The sequence below is a fragment of the Microcebus murinus genome, chromosome X (genome assembly GCF_040939455.1).
Source record: "Microcebus murinus isolate Inina chromosome X, M.murinus_Inina_mat1.0, whole genome shotgun sequence".
In the NCBI taxonomy this organism is placed as follows: Eukaryota; Metazoa; Chordata; class Mammalia; order Primates; family Cheirogaleidae; genus Microcebus; species Microcebus murinus.
Genome location: NC_134136.1, coordinates 78,628,879 through 78,646,224, shown reverse-complemented (window position 1 = coordinate 78,646,224; position 17,346 = coordinate 78,628,879). Strand labels below are relative to the sequence as shown.

Here is a 17,346-nt window from a genome sequence, read left to right as displayed (position 1 = left end):
AAGGATTCAACCAAGAAACTCCTGGAATTGATCAATGAATTTAGTAAAGTCTCAGGATACAAAATCAATACACAGAAATCAGAGGCATTCATATACGCCAACAACAATCTAATTGAGAAGCAAATCAAAGACTCAATTCCCTTCACAATAGCAACAAAGAAATTAAAGTACCTAGGAATATATTTAGCCAAAGAGGTAAAAGACCTCTACAGGGAGAACTATGAAACACTGAGGAAGGAAATAGCAGAGGATGTAAACAGATGGAAATCCATACCATGCTCGTGGATCGGCAGACTCAATATCATCAAAATGTCTATACTACCCAAACTGATCGACAGATTCAATGCAATACCTATTAAAATCCCATCAGCATTCTTCACAGATATAGAAAAAATAATTTTACGCTTCGTATGGATCCAAAGAAGACCCCGAATATCAAGAGCAATTCTAGGCAACAAAAACAAAATGGGAGGCATTAATATGCCAGATATCAAACTATACTACAAAGCTGTAGTAATTAAAACAATATGGTATTGGCACAAAAAGAGGAATATTGACCAGTGGAACAGATGTGAGAATCCTGATATAAAACCATCCTCATATAGCCATCTCATCTTTGACAAAGCAGACAAAAACATACGCTGGGGAAAAGAATCTCTCTTCAATAAATGGTGCTGGGAAAACTGGATAGCCACCTGTAGAAGGCTAAAACAGGACCCACACCTTTCACCTCTCACAAAAACCAACTCACGCTGGATAACAGACTTAAACCTAAGATATGAAACTATTAGAACTCTAGAGGAAAAAGTTGGAAACACTCTCCTAGACATCGGCCTGGGCAAAGAGTTTATGAAGAAGTCCCCAAAGGCAATCACAGCAGCAACAAAAATAAATAAATGGGACATGATCAAACTACAAAGCTTCTGCACAGCCAAAGAAATAGTCATGAAAGTAAACAGACAACCTACAGAATGGGAGAAAATTTTTGCATCCTATGCATCCGATAAGGGACTGATAACTAGAATATACTTAGAACTCACGAAAATTAGGAAGAAAAAATCAAATAACCCCATTAAAAAGTGGGCAAAAGACTTGAACAGAAATTTTTCTAAAGAAGACAGAAGAATGGCCAACAAACATATGAAGAAATGCTCAACATCTCTAATCATCAGGGAAATGCAAATCAAAACCACAATGAGATATCACTTAACCCCAGTGAGAATGGCCTTTATCAAAAAATCTCCAAACAATAAATGCTGGCGTGGTTGTGGAGAGAGAGGAACACTCCTACACTGCTGGTGGGACTGCAAACTAGTTCAACCTCTGTGGAAAGCAATATGGAGATACCTTAAAGCGATACAACTGAATCTACCATTTGATCCTGCAATCCCATTGCTGGGCATCTACCCAAATGATCCAGTGACACTCTACAAAAAAGACACCTGCACTCGAATGTTTATAGCAGCACAATTCATAATTGCAAGGCTGTGGAAACAGCCCAAGTGCCCATCAATCAAAGAATGGATTAATAAAATGTGGTATATGTATACCATGGAGTACTATTCAGCTCTAAGAAACAATGGTGATATAGCACATCTTATATTTTCCTGGTTAGAGCTGGAACCCATACTACTAAGTGAAGTATCCCAAGAATGGAAAAACAAGCACCAGATATATTCTCCAGAAAACTGGTATTAACTGACTAGCACCTAAGTGGACACATAGGTACTACAGTAATAGGGTATTGGGCAGGGGGGAGGGGGGAGGGGGGAGGGGGGTGGGTATATACATACATAATGAGTGAGATGTGCACCATCTGGGGGATGGTCATGATGGAGACTCAGACTTTTGGGGGGAGGGGGGGAAATGGGCGTTTATTGAAACCTTAAAATCTGTACCCCCATAATATGCCAAAATAAAAAAAAATTAAAAAAAAAGATTAATTTTGATGAGGTCCAATTCAACATTTTTTTTCCTTTTATGGAGCAAGCTTTTGATGTCATTTAAGACTTCTTCACTTAGTCCTAGGTCCTGAAGTTGTTTTTTGTTTGTTTGTTTGTTTGTTTGTTTGTTTTGCCAATGCATATACAATTGTTCCAGCCGCGTTTGTTGAAAAGGCTATCTCTCCTCCATTGAATTGGTTTTTCACCTGTCAAAAATCAACTGGGCATTCATGTGAGTCTATTTCAGGTTCCTAGTATCCAATGGCTTTTTAGCATCCTTTCAAAACAACCCTCCTCATCCACATTTTACACCTTTCATTATGAAAATTTTCATACATACACAAAAGCAGAGAACACTAATAAACTCCCAGTACACTCATGCAGCTTTGATAATTATCACTCCCCTCTCTTCTGCATCATAATTACATTTTGAAGAATCCAGGGGTGTTTTATTATATGATATCTCATGTTCTAGATTTGTCTGTTTCTCATGGTGTCTTTTATTTTGCTCGTCTGTCTCCTGTATTTCCTGTAAACTGGCAATTAAGTCTGAGAAGCTTGATTAAATTAGGTTGAACAATTTTTGGCTTATTACATCACACAAGGAGGCACATTATGTGGACTATCTTAGTCTTAGCAATATTACATTTTGTTACTTGGCTAAGAGGTAAAAGATAGCTTTCTCCATTGTTAAAGTACATATGTCCCTTTGTAATTATTATATAAACTGGGGTGACTCTTCTACAGCATGGATATGAAGCATTTTCATATTCATTACCTCATAAGTTTGTTAGGTAGATATTCTTCCTCCTGTTTAACAGATGAGGAAATCAAGGCTCCAAGAAGCGAAGGCAAGTGGCAGAACCTAACTCATATCCAGGTCTTAAGACTAAACCTTGGTCCCTTTTCAATTTTCACTCTTAGGTACCTTTCATTCTAATGAAGAACTAGGAATTAATAACATTTATTATAATCAACACAACACTTTGACATTACTAGTATTAGAAAACATAATCCTGGTATTCAGGTATTTATAGTCCAAAAAATTATCAGCTCAAGAATACAGGCTGAATTAAATCTATAAATATACAAAAGGTCACAGGCTGAATTAATGAATGGTTGGTTCACAGGGACAATGGGCACTGACTGCCCAGAAGTGAATTCTACATTGGTTTAATCAGAACTTGAAGGGCTTGGCTCAAGCTGAAAATTTTATGTAGTATTAAGTGCTGGGACAGAACGTTGTTTCATGAATTATAAGCTATCACAGGACAGCAATGATGAAATGCTTATTAGAACTGAGAATGATCAAATGTACCGTGAAGCATGTACATCTATTATGCATCAATTTAAAATACAATACAATACAATACGAGCATGACTGTGGTGAGGATCATCACCTCAGCTGTTGAGGTTAAGGATATTTCCCTATGAACAAAGAACCCAACATAGGACTGTCCTTCTATTTTTACACTCTATATCTGTTAAGTTTCAAATTCAAAAGTTGGAAAATAAATTGTTTTCCTTGGCATCATTGTTAATGGCTGGCCATAATATTTTTCCACAAACACAAGCTAAGTATATCAGCTATGATATTTAACTCCCTTAGACATTTTAAAGGTGAATTTTAAAAAATTCTTCTTAAAGCACTAAATTCTAAAGTTTGCTATTCACTATACTTCCTTTTATAAAAATGAATATTTTTGTGGTTCATGGAATTCCCTTCATTCTAATATTGGCTTAATTAACAAACTTACATTATGTCATGTTAAGACTGTGACCATACCTCTTTTATCCAACTTTATTGACAACTGATTTCACAAAGTTCTTTCACAAATATCTTTTCACTTAACCCTCACAACAACCCTGTGAGGTAGGCATTATGTCAACATTTGACTGACAGAGAAACTGAGGCTTAAAGGCTGACTTAATAGAATCATATAGCTAGTAGGGGAAAGAGCCAAACACAAACCTAGGTCTTCTGATTCCAAATCCAGTGCTCTTCTTAGCTTGTCTTCAAACAGCAGACTACTATCTCCACATCTGACATTCTGGATCATGCTGTTTATATAGACCTTCTGTAGCAGTGATGCTATATTTAAAATGTACATGTTACATATTTTCAGAAACATGTCCACTTTTTAATACAAAGACATTTTTGCTTATCATTTACAACTACATTATTAGATTTGAATTATGTTTTTGTAGACTTAAAACTCTAGATTAACTTTCTTCTATAAAATATATGTAACTCACTTGTCATAAAAGGATTGATCTTAGGGTTTTTTTTTCCTTAGAAGACCTATTTATGATTCCTCCAGCAGTTACTTAAATAGGCAGGAATGCTACTCCATTTTACATATGACACTAGATTTTCTGGCTCTCTATCTTAGACTCATTGGTATTTTGTAGCCAAGAGAATTCCTCCACAGAGTGGATTTTTTGTTGAAGATGAAATGTTTGAAGTCTGAGAGCATTCTTTTTCAGACTCATTACATTCACAAGGTTTTTCATCTGTATGAATTTTCTGATGTGCAGTAGGTTTTTTCTTTGCCTACAAACTTTGCTACAATCATTACATACATAGGGGTTCTCTCATGTGTGGATTCTCTGGTGGCCAGCTAAATGCCTCTTAGAAGTAAGGGATTTCCTACACTTCTCACACATATAAGGTTTTTCCCTAGTGTGCATTCTCTGATGTACAGCAAGGTTTTTATTCTGACTAAAGTCTTTTCCACACTCATTACATTTATAAGGTTTCTCTCCAGTATGGATTCTTTAATGTATCATAAGATTTCTACTAGAGGTAAGAACTTTTCTACATATATGACATTCAGAGGTTTTTTCCCCACTGTGAACTCTTTGATGTTCAATAAGGTTTCTGTTGTAAGTAAAGCCTTTCCCACACTCATTACATGCACAGGGCTTCTCGCCAGTGTGGATTCTCTGATGGGCTATAAAGTTCGAGTGGTAACTAAAGACTTTCCCACAGTCATTGCATTTATAAGATTTTTCCCTTGTGTGAATCCTCTGATGTCCAATGAGGCTTTTCTTCAGAATGAAGCATTTGCCACACTCATTATGCTCATAGGGTTTCTCAACACCGTGGATTCGCTTATGTTCAATAAGGTTTCTGTTTGAACTGAAAGTTCTTCCACATTCACTACATTCAAAGGACTTTTCTCCAATGTGGATTCTCCAATGTACAAGTAGGCTTGAATTGTAACTGAAAGCCTTCCCACAATCCTCACATTTGTAGGCTTTTTCTTGTGTATGGAGTTTCTGATGGACCATGAAACTTTTGCTCATGATAAAGGTTTTCCCACACTCTCAACAGTCATATGGCTTCTCCCCATTGTGGAGTCTCTCATGATCAATGAGGTTTCTGTTAGAGCCAAAAGACCTTGCCACAATCTTTACATTCATGGAGATTCTCTCCAGTATGGAATCTTTGATGTAAAATGAGGCTTTTCTTCAGAATAAAAACTTCCCCACATTCATTACATTCATAGGGTTTCTCCCCATTGTGGAGTCTCTGGTGGTCAAAAAGGTAAGCACTCTGACTGAAAGCTTTCCCACATTCAGTGCATTTATAAGGTTTCTCTCTGCTGTGCATCCTCTTATGATCAATAAGGTTTGACTTAGCACTGAAAATCTTTCCACATTTTTTACAACCAAAGGTTTTCTTTTCTGTGTGGACTCTCTGGAGTAAGAGGAGGCTTTTACTTTGAATAAAAACTTTTCCACATTTTTTGCACTTGTAATGGTTCTCTGCACTGCGGTCAACAAGGTAAGTGGTCTGAGCAAAGGTTTTTCCACATTCATCACATTTATAGGGTTTCTCCCCAGAGTGGATTCTCTGGTGCAGAATGAGGCTCTTCTTCAGAACGAAAGCTTTCTGACACTTATTACATTTATAAGGTTCTTCCCCTTTGTGGAGCCTTTGATGGTCAATGAGGTAAGCATTCTGAGAGAAAACTTTCCCACACTCATTACATTTATAAGGTCTTTCCCCTGAATGGCACCTTAGATGTATAATAAAGCCTCAGTGTCTATAGAAGCCTTTTCCACACTCCTTACATTTGTAAGGTTTCTCCCCAGTGTGGATTCTCTGATGGTTTAGAAGGTAAGCACTTTGAGAAAATACTTTCCCACACTCATTACATTTATAAGGTTTCTCCCCAGAATGGTTTTGTAAATGCATGAAAAGGCTTGAGCACTGAATAAAGCCTTTCCCACACTCCTTACATTTATGAGGTTTCTCACCAGTGTGGATTCTCCAATGGTTTATAAGATGTGAGATTTTATTGAAATGTTTACAACATATATCACATTTAAAAAACTTCTTTCCTTCAGTGCTTACTAAACTTTCAGAAATAGCTGAACCTAAAGTCAAGCTTTCTCCAAATGCGTCCACTTTGGGCCTTGTTTTTCTGGTGGAGTCTTTTTCTTCTTGTTTCATTCCCAAAGGGAACCTTTCTTCACTGTATCTGTCCTTTCCCCTGTTTCATTTTTTGACTGACTTGACAAAACTTGCCATTCACACTCTTCCTCAAAATCAAGAAACTGGGGAATACCTCTTTGAAGTCTTTTTGATATTCCTTTCTGAGAGTCTGCTCTTTGAGAAGTACTTGGCTTTGATGTCACCTCCTCATTCTCGATCATGGTCTCCCATTATAGGGAGATCACATTTCCATAATTCTCCAGCATCACATCCCAGTACATGGCCCTGTGAATTGGGCCCAGACAAGCCCATTCCTCTGAAGTGAAGCATACTGATACCTCCTCAAACATCACCAACTCCTGGGTCTGGGTTGTTAGGAGCATAAGTGCCATTAATTGATTTCTTGGGTTCTCTTCCTGGGAAAGGGCAGAAGCTCCAGGGACAGAAGAATCGTGATGAGGATCCTGGAGGTTGAGCACCACTCGGTCAGTAAGAGGATTTGGGCAAATTTCAGCCACTATGTGGCAGCCAATGGGTGTAGGAAGTGTTGTTCCTGGAGTACTCATCTCCTTCTGGAGAATGTCCTGATCCTTGACAAGGACTGGCACTTTTAGTGCTGGTCCATCGAGATCTTTCTGCAGCTCCTCCACCAAGGACACAGCCTCCTCGCCACTCCCAGGGCGATGGAGCTGCACCCAGGTCCAAATCTCCCGTGGCAGGATGCTCAGAAACTGCTCCAGCATGAGCAGCTCCAGGATCTGTGCCTTGGTGCGTGCTTCTGGCCTCAGCCACCAGTGACAGAGCTCCCGGAGGTGGCTCACAGCCTCCTGGGGTCCGGATGTGTCCCGGCCTGCGGGACCTTCTGTTACTCTCGGGGGTCAAGGGGGACCTTGCCTGAAAGAGATGGGCGAGAGAAAGGAACGAGACCAAGCAAAGGGTTGTCAAGGTCTACTTTACTTGGATTTTTAGTAGGTTTTATATACAGAAACAAGGAAGTAGAAACAGAAAAATAGAGTGGGGGGATGATGAGGCTTGGGTGTGGGCCAATCAACCCCAATTAGCATCCCAATGGCACCAGAAGCTGTTTGTAATTGATCACTCAACCCCAACCTGGCAGGGGGTCGGGAACAATTGAAGGTAGCATGCCCTGGAGCAAGCATGTCATAGAATGCATTCTTCTCGGAACTATAGCTGGAGGGCTGGGTGCTATTTTCGTCTTAGGCTATTTTCCTGGGCCAGGCCCGTGCATAGGACAAATCCTTGGAATGTGGAGGGTCTTAGTCTCCAACACGGATGTCTCATGGTAATGTAACTGTCTAAAGTGCAGGTGGCAGGTCTCCCAAACATAGGAGCTGCTCCATTGGAAGCTGGTTCCCCATTTCCAGGTGTCATCCTTTCCTTTCACAAGATCCGATTGTCTCAGAGCACTGTGGGCCCAATCTTCCCTTATCACTGTCTTTTAAGAAAGGTTCCCCTCCAGGTTTCCTTAATTCTTTTTTTTTTTTCACAGAAAGTTGGATTTATCATTTCTCACAACCGCACAGTAACTTTCAGTTTGCTCACATTACTAGCATCACAAATCTGAAATACAATGTTGCTTCTCAATTAAAAATATATACTCTGAACCCCAAACCCAGCAGAAGAAGTGAAATCACAAGATCAAATCATAACTAAACGAAATTGAAAACAGGGAAGCTATTCAGGAGATTAATAAAACAGAGAGTTGGTTCTTTGAAAAATAAACAAAATTGATACACCATTGGCTAAGCTAACGAAAAGCAGAAAAGAGAAATCTCTAATAAGCTCCATCAGGAACAAAAAAGGAGATATCACAACTGATCCCAAGGAGATACAAGATACAATTTATGAATACTACAAAAATCTTTATGCACACAAACTGGAAAATATGGAGGAAATGGACAAATTTCTAGAAACACACAGCCTCCCTAGACTCAACCAGGAAGAAATAGATTCCCTGAACAGACCAATCTCAACAGATGAAATAGAAACAGCAATTAAAAATCTCTTTTACCACACTTACAAAGAAGACCTAGACCCTATCCTGCAGAAATTATTCCACAACGTCGAGAAGAACGGAAACCTCCCCGACACCTTTTATGAAGCGAATATTACTCTGATACCAAAACCAGGAAAGGATGCAACAAAAAAAGAAAACTACAGACCAATATCCCTAATGAATATAGATGCAAAAATTTTCAACAAAATCTTAGCTAACCGAATCCAGACACTTATCAAAAAAATAATCCACCACGACCAAGTGGGCTTCATCCCAGGGATGCAGGGATGGTTCAACATACGTAAATCTATAAATGCAATTCACCACATAAACAGAAGCAAAAACAAAGACCACATGATTCTTTCAATAGATGCAGAAAAAGCTTTTGACAAAATTCAACACCCTTTCATGATACGAACACTGAAGAAAATAGGCATAGAAGGGACATACCTAAAAATGATACAAGCCATATATGACAGACCCATGGCCAACATCATACTGAATGGGGAAAAATTGAAATCATTCCCAATTAGAACTGGAACCAGACAAGGCTGCCCACTATCTCCACTTCTGTTCAACACAGTGCTGGAAGTCTTGGCTACAGCAATCAGACAGGAAAACGAAATCAAAGGTATCCAAATAGGGGCAGAAGAGATCCAACTTTCACTGTTTCCTGATGATATGATATTGTATCTAGAAAACCCCAAAGATTCAACCAAGAAACTCCTGGAACTGATCAATGAATTTAGTAAAGTCTCAGGATACAAAATCAATACACAGAAATCAGAGGCATTTATATACGCCAACAACAATCTAATTGAGAACCAAATCAAAGACTCAATTCCCTTCACAACAGCAACAAAGAAATTAAACTACCTGGGAATATACTTAACCAAGGAGGTAAAAGACCTCTACAGGGAGAACTATGAAACACTGAGGAAGGAAATAGCAGAGGATGTAAACAGATGGAAATCCATACCATGCTCGTGGATCGGCAGACTCAATATCATCAGAATGTCTATACTACCCAAACTGATCTACAGATTCAACTCAATACCTATTAAAATCCCATCAGCATTCTTCACAGATATAGAAAAAATAATTTTATGCTTCGTATGGAACCAAAGAAGACCCTGAATATCAAGAGCAATTCTAGGCAACAAAAACAAAATGGGAGGCATTAATATGCCAGATATCAAACTATACTACAAAGCTGTAGTAATTAAATCAATATGGTATTGGCACAAAAATAGGATTATTGACCAGTGGAACAGATGTGAGAATCCTGATATAAAACCATCCTCATACAGCCATCTAATCTTTGACAAAGCAGACAAAAACATATGCTGGGGAAAAGAATCCCTCTTCAATAAATGGTGCTGGGAAAACTGGATAGCCATCTGTAGAAGGCTAAAACAGGACCCACACCTTTCACCTCTCACAAAAACCAACTCACGCTGGATAACAGACTTAAACCTAAGGTATGAAACTATTAGAACTCTAGAGGAAAAAGTTGGAAACACTCTCCTAGACATCGGCCTGGGCAAAGAGTTTATGAAGAAGTCCCCAAAGGCAATCACAGCAGCAACAAAAATAAATAAATGGGACATGATCAAACTACAAAGCTTCTGCACAGCCAAAGAAATAGTCATGAAAGTAAACAGACAACCTACAGAATGGGAGAAAATTTTTGCATCCTATGCATCTGATAAGGGACTGATAACTAGAATATACTTAGAACTCACGAAAATCAGGAAGAAAAAATCAAATAACCCTATTAAAAAGTGGGCAAAGGACTTGAACAGAAACTTTTCTAAAGAAGACAGAAGAATGGCCAACAAACATATGAAAAAATGCTCAACATCTCTAATCATCAGGGAAATGCAAATCAAAACCACAATGAGATATCACTTAACCCCAGTGAGAATGGCCTTTATCAAAAAATCTCCAAACAATAAATGCTGGCGTGGTTGCGGAGAGAGAGGAACACTCCTACACTGCTGGTGGGACTGCAAACTAGTTCAAACTCTGTGGAAAGCAATATGGAGATACCTTAAAGCGATGCAAGTGAATCTACCATTTGATCCAGTAATCCCATTGCTGGGCATCTACCCAAATGATCCAATGACACTCTACAAAAAAGACACCTGCACTCGAATGTTTATAGCAGCACAATTCATAATTGCAAGGCTGTGGAAACAGCCCAAGTGCCCATCAATCCAAGAATGGATTAATAAAATGTGGTATATGTATACCATGGAGTACTATTCAGTTCTAAGAAACAATGGTGATATAGCACATCTTATATTTTCCTGGTTAGAGCTGGAACCCATACTACTAAGTGAAGTATCCCAAGAATGGAAAAACAAGCACCAGATATATTCTCCAGCAAACTGGTATTAACTGAGTAGCACCTAAGTGGACACATAGGTAATTACAGTAATAGGGTTTGGGGCAGGTGGGAGGGGGAGGGCGGGTATATACATACATAATGAGTGAGATGTGCACCATCTAGGGGATGGCCATGATGAAGACTCAGACTTCTGGGGGGAGGGAGGGAAATGGGCATTTATTGAAACCTTAAAATCTGTACCCCCATAATATGCCAAAATAATATATATATATATATATATATATATATATATATATATATATATATATATATATATACACACACACACACACTCTGGAGACTGCTGGTGGGATCCCCAGCCGGTGGAGAGACCTGCAGACACCAGCCCAGAGATGGCCACCACCAGCGAGCAGTAAGCCTCTAGTGGATGCGGCACCAGACTCCCAACTCCCGTGGGGTAGCTCCCTGTGCACAGACCCTAGTGGCGCGCAGGTGCCATATTGCCTTATTCTCACTTCTCCCATCCCTATCCGCAGCTACTGATAGAGATAATATAGCCACCAGCCGGAGGCACCTCCAGGATATGGGACCTTCCCTTTTGAGGCCCTACAGCTGACTGAGGGGAACTCAGAGTGTGAGCTTCCTACACCAGCCCTGCCAGATGCGACTGGCCCAGTCATCCCAGGAGAACGGGGCAGACCCTGAGGCTGAGAGACATAGACCCAGCTTGGGCTCCCCATGGGTGAATTGGGACTGGCACTCCTCTCCCTGGTGGGGATAGGGATTGAACTCTGGGGCCCAGAGGTCAGACCTGCAGACCAGATCCTGTGCACCCAGGTATCAAATTGCCTGGGGCACAAAAGGGATATACATGAACAGCCTACTGAGGTGTGTGTGCCTTCAGGGGCAGATCAGTGTCCTAGAGGGCAACCCTCCTCACAAAGGGAGGCCGTGCACCCAGCCCAAGTGGTGTTCCTGTGAAGGGAATCTCCCAGTCAGCAACACAGCCACGGGAGGCCCAGTGGCATAAGGTTTGGCCTGCTGGCAGAGATCCAGGAGTACCTGTGGAGTTGGGGAGGGTGGAAAGAAGTGAGGCTTCCTCCAGACTGCAGGTCTTAGCCCCACTCCACACACAGACTTTCTGCCTGAGCGGGGCCATTCCAGTCCCTCCCTGGCAGCCTTTCCCAAAAGCAGAGAACAGAACTTTGACCCCTGCTAACGACATTGGTGGTGCCTGAGGGTAGGCTTACTCAACCCAGCTCCGCCCAGACTCACTCCCAGACCAGCCCTCACTGAGGGGGAGAAAAGAACACACCTGGAATTCTCAGGGCCCCACCGACCACCTGAAGCACTAGAGTGCCTCTATAGAGGAACAAGAGCTGGTCACAGGTCACAAAATCAACAGTGTAGCCTGTTCCTCCAAGCAAGCACCACCTACTGACAGGGAGGACATTCTGCACACCCTTTTCATGGCACCTACTGACTCATCATAGAGGGTGTGGCCGAATCTCACCCACAAACACCACCTACCAGCTCAGAGACTAAACAAGGCATGTCAATACCCAAACAAAAACCTAAAGGAAAGAAGCAACAACTGACTGAGATGGAAAGAAATCAGAAAAGGAACTCCAGAAATATGAAGACCCAAACGGAAACCACACTCCCAAAGAGAAGCACCAGCCCCTTAGAAACAGACACCAACCAAAATCAGGCAACCAAAATGACAGAAGAGGAATTTCGAATGTGGATCATAAGAAAATTGAACGACCTGCAAGAACAACTGGATAACCAAAATAAAGAAAACACAAAAAGACTCCAGGACCTGGAACAAAAAGTCACTAAAGAAATCGATACAATGAAGAAAAGTTTAACTGAACTCCTGGAAATGAAGGATCAATTCAGGGAACTACAAAATACAGTGGAAAGCCTAAAGAACAGGGTGGATCAAACAGAAGAAAGAATCTCAGAGATTCAAGATAACACTTTCCAATTAAATAAAGCAGTCACAGAGAAAGAGCAGAGAAACAAGAGAAAAGGGCAAAGCCTATGAGAGATGTGGGATTATGTGAAGAAACCTAATGTGAGGGTCAGAGGGTTACCAGAAGGGGAAGAAGAAAACACTCAAGGGTTGGACAAGATATTTGAAGATGTAATAGAGGAAAATTTCCCAGGTCTTGCTAAAAATCTCGATATACAAGTTCAAGAAGCTCAGAGGACCCCTGGGAGATTCAATGCAAACAGGAAGACGTCGCAACAGTCAGTCATCAGACTGACCAAAATATCAACTAACGAGGCCGTTCTAAGAGCTGTAAGATGAAAGAAGCAAGTAACATACAAAGGAAAGCCAAGCAAATAACACCAGACTTTTCTACTGAAACCTTACAAGCAAGGAGAGACTGGGGCCCATTCTCACTTTTCTGAAACAGAACAATGCCCAGCCTAGAATCTTATTCCCTGCAAAACTAAGTTTTGTATATGAAGGAGAAATCAAGACATTCTCAGATAAGCAAAGACTTAGGGAATTCACCAAGACAAAACCAGCCCTTGAAGAAGTACTCAAAACAGTGTTACCCACGGATCAGCACAATAAACACTCACAAATGTAAATCTACTCAAAGCTAAAGATCAAAGCCCATATACCATGATGGCTCAAGAGAGAAAACAAAGCAACAGACTTCAACCCAACATAATGAACAGAAATCTGCCCCACCTATCAGTTATCTCAATGAATGTGAATGGCTTGAACTCCCCACTCAAGAGACATAGGCTGGCAGAATGGATAAAAAAAAAAACACAAGCCAAGTATCTGCTGCCTTCAGGAAACACATCTAACCTGCAAGGATGCATATAGACTAAAGGTAAAGGAATGGAGAACAATATTTCAAGAAAATTGAAGCCAAAAGAAGCTTTTGTGGGCGTACTGATTACAGATAACTTAGTGTTTAAATCAACAAAAGTAATAAAAGACAAAGAGGGTCACTATATAATGGTAAATGGTACAGTTCAACAAGAAGACATAACAATTCTAAATATATATCCACCACCCCCCTTGGTGCACCCAGATTCATAAATCAAACTCTACTTGATCTAAACAAATGGATAAACAACAATACCATAATAGGCGGAGGCGTTAAAACCCCACTGACAGCACAGGACATATCCTCAAAACAGAAAATCAACAAAGAAATAATGGACTTAAACAGAACTCTAGAACAAATGGGCCTGACTGACATTTACAGGACATTCTACCCCAAAACCACTGAATATCCATTCTTCTCATCAACTCATGGGTCATTCTCAAAGATTGACCATATCCTAGGACAGAAAGCATGTATCAAACAATTTTTAAAAATAGAAATTATACCATGTATCTTCTCAGATCACAATGGAATAAATGTAGAAATTAATTCTAACAGGAGTTCTCATTTCTACACAAAGTCATGGAAACTAAACAACCTTCTGCTGAATGATCACTTCATAAATGAGGAAATCAAGATGGAAATCAAAAGATTCTTTGAATTAAATGACAAAGGTGACACAAGTTACCAAAACCTGTGGGACACAGTTAAAGCAGTCCTGAGAGGAAAGTTTATTTCCATAAATGCTTATATCCAAAACTTCCAAAAATTACAAATACACAACCTAATGAATCATCTCAAAGAGCTGGAAACAGAAGAACAGACCAACACCAAACCCAGCATAAGAAGTTAAATCATTCAGATCAAATCAGAACTAAACGAAATTGACAACAGGGAAACCATACAGAAGATTAATAAAACAAAAAGTTGGGTCTTTAAAAAATAAACAAAATTGACACACCATTTGCTAGACTAATGAAAAGCAGAAAAGAAAAATCTCTAATAAGCTCCATCAGGAAAAATAAAGGAGAAATTACAACTGATGCCACAGAAATACAAGATATAATTTATGAATACTACAAAAACCTCTATGCACACAAACTGGAAAAAGTGGAGGAAATGGATAATTTCTTAGAAATACACAGCCTCCCTAGGCTCAACCAGGAAGAAATAGAATTCCTGAACAGACCAATATCAAGTACTGAAATTGAAACAGCAATGAAAAACTTTCCTAAAAAGAAAAGTCCTGGACCGGAAGGATTCACACCTGAATTTTACCACACCTACAAAGAAAAACTGGTGCCTATTCTGCAGAAATTATTCCACAACATTGAGAAGGATGTAAACCTCCCGAATACATTTTATGAAATGAACATAGCCCTGATACCAAAACCAAAAAAGGATGCAGCAAAAAAAGAAAACTAGAGACCAATATCCCTTATGAATATAGATGCAAAAATTCTCAACAAAATCCTAGCCAATCGAATCCAGGTGCTTGTCAAGAAAATAATCCATCACACCAAGTGGGCTTCATCCCAGGGATGCAGGGATGGTTCAACATACACAAATCTATAAATGTAATTGACCATATAAACGGAAGCAAAACCAAAGACCATATGATTCTCTCAAAAAATGCAGAGAAACCATTTGACAAAATTCAACACCATTTTATGGTGTTGAGGTGTTTAACACCTCAACAAAATAGGCATAGACAGGGCTTACCTAAAAATGATACAAGCCATATACGACACCCCACAGCTAATATCATACTGAATGGGGAAAAATTGAAAGCATTCTCACTTAGAACTGCAACAAGACAAGATTGCCCACTAGTTCCACTTCTGTTCAACATAGTGCTGGAAGTCCTCGCTACAGCAATCAGAATAGAGAGCGGAATTAAGGGCGTCCAATGGCAGCAGAAGAGATCAAACTCTCACTCTTTGCTGGTGACATGATATTATACCTAGACAACCCCAAGGATTCAACCAAGAGACTCCTTGAATTGATAAATGAATTCAATAAAGTCTCAGGATACAAAATCAATACACAGAAATCAGAGGCATTCATATACACCAACAACAGTAAAAGTGAGAACCAAATCAAAGACTCAATTCCCTTCAAAATAGCAACAAAGAAAATAAAGTACCTTGGAATATATTTAACTAAGGAGGTAAAAGACAGAGGATGTAAACAAATGGAAGAATATACCATGCTCATGGGTTGGCAGAATCAACGTTGTTTAAATGTCTATACTACCCAAAGTGACCTACAGAGTCAATGCAATCCCTATCAAAATATCATCATAATTTTTCACACATATAGAAAAATAATTTTATGCTTCGTATGGAACCAGAGAAGACCCCATATAGCAAAATCAATCCTAGGCAATAAAAACAAAATAGGAGGTACTAATTTACCATACTTCAAACTATACTACAAGGCTATAGTCATTAAAACAGCTTTGGACTGGCACATGAACAGGGACGTTGACCAGTGGAACAGAACAGAGAACGCAGATATAAAACCATCCTCATATAACCAACTAATCTTTGACAAAGCAGACAAAAACATACACTAGGAAAAGAATCCTTATTCAATAAATAGTGCTGGGAAAACTGGATAGCCACATGTAGAAGACTAAAACAAGACCCACACCTTTCACCTCTCACAAAAATCAACTCACGCTGGGTAACAGGCTTGAATCTTAGGTGTGAAACTATTAGAATTCTAGAAGAAAATGTTGGAAATACCCTTCTAGACATTGGCCTAGGCAAAGAATTTATGAAGAAGACCCCAAAGGCAATCACAGCAGCAACATAAATAAACAAATGGGACCTGATCAAATTAAAAGCTTCTGCACAGCCAAAGAAACTGTTAAGAGAGCAAAGAAACAGCCCACAGAATGGGAGAAAAGTTTTGCAAACTACACATCTGATAAAGGGCTGATAACTAGAATCTATTTAGAACTCAGGAAACTCATCAAGAATAAATCAAACAACCCTATCAAAAAATTGGCAAAGGACATGAACAGAAACTTCTCAAAAGAAGACAGAATAATGGCCAACATACATATGAAAAACTGCTCAACATCTCTAATTATCAGGGAAATGCAAATCAAAACCACAATGAGATATCATTTAACTCCAGTGATAATGGCCTTTATCAAAAAGTCCCCAAACAATAAATGCTGGTGTGGATTCGGAGAGAGAGAAACACTCCTACACTGCTGGTGGACTGCAAACTAGTTCAACCTCTATGGAGATACTTCAAAGCGATACAAGTAGATCTACCATTTGATCCAGCAATTCCACTACTGGGCATCTACCCAAAAGATCAAAAGTCACATTATGAAAAAGACACCTGCATTTGAATGTTTATAGCAGCACAATTCACAATTGCAAAGCTGTGGAAACAATCCAAATGCCCATCAATTCATGAGTGGGTTAATAAAATGTGATATATGTATACCATGGAGTACTATTCAGCTTTAAGAAACAATGGTGATATAGCACCTCTTGCATATTCCTGGATAGAGCTGGAACCCATTCTACTAAGTGAAGTATCTCAAGAATGGAAAAACCAGCACCACATGCACTCACCAGCAATTTGTATTAACGGATCAACACCTAATTGGACATATAGGAGTAACACTTATCGGGTGTCGGAAGAGTGGGAGGGGGACAGGAGGGGTTGAGTATATACAACCAAACGAGTAAGATGTGCAACGTTTC

General features: G+C 39.6%; 1 pseudogene; it reads right to left on the bottom strand.

The window, feature by feature from the left end:
* Positions 1 to 4,255: 4,255 nt before the first annotated feature.
* On the bottom strand, positions 4,256 to 7,208 carry LOC105861899 (uncharacterized; annotated as a pseudogene).
* Between the last annotated feature and the right edge of the window lie 10,138 nt (positions 7,209 to 17,346).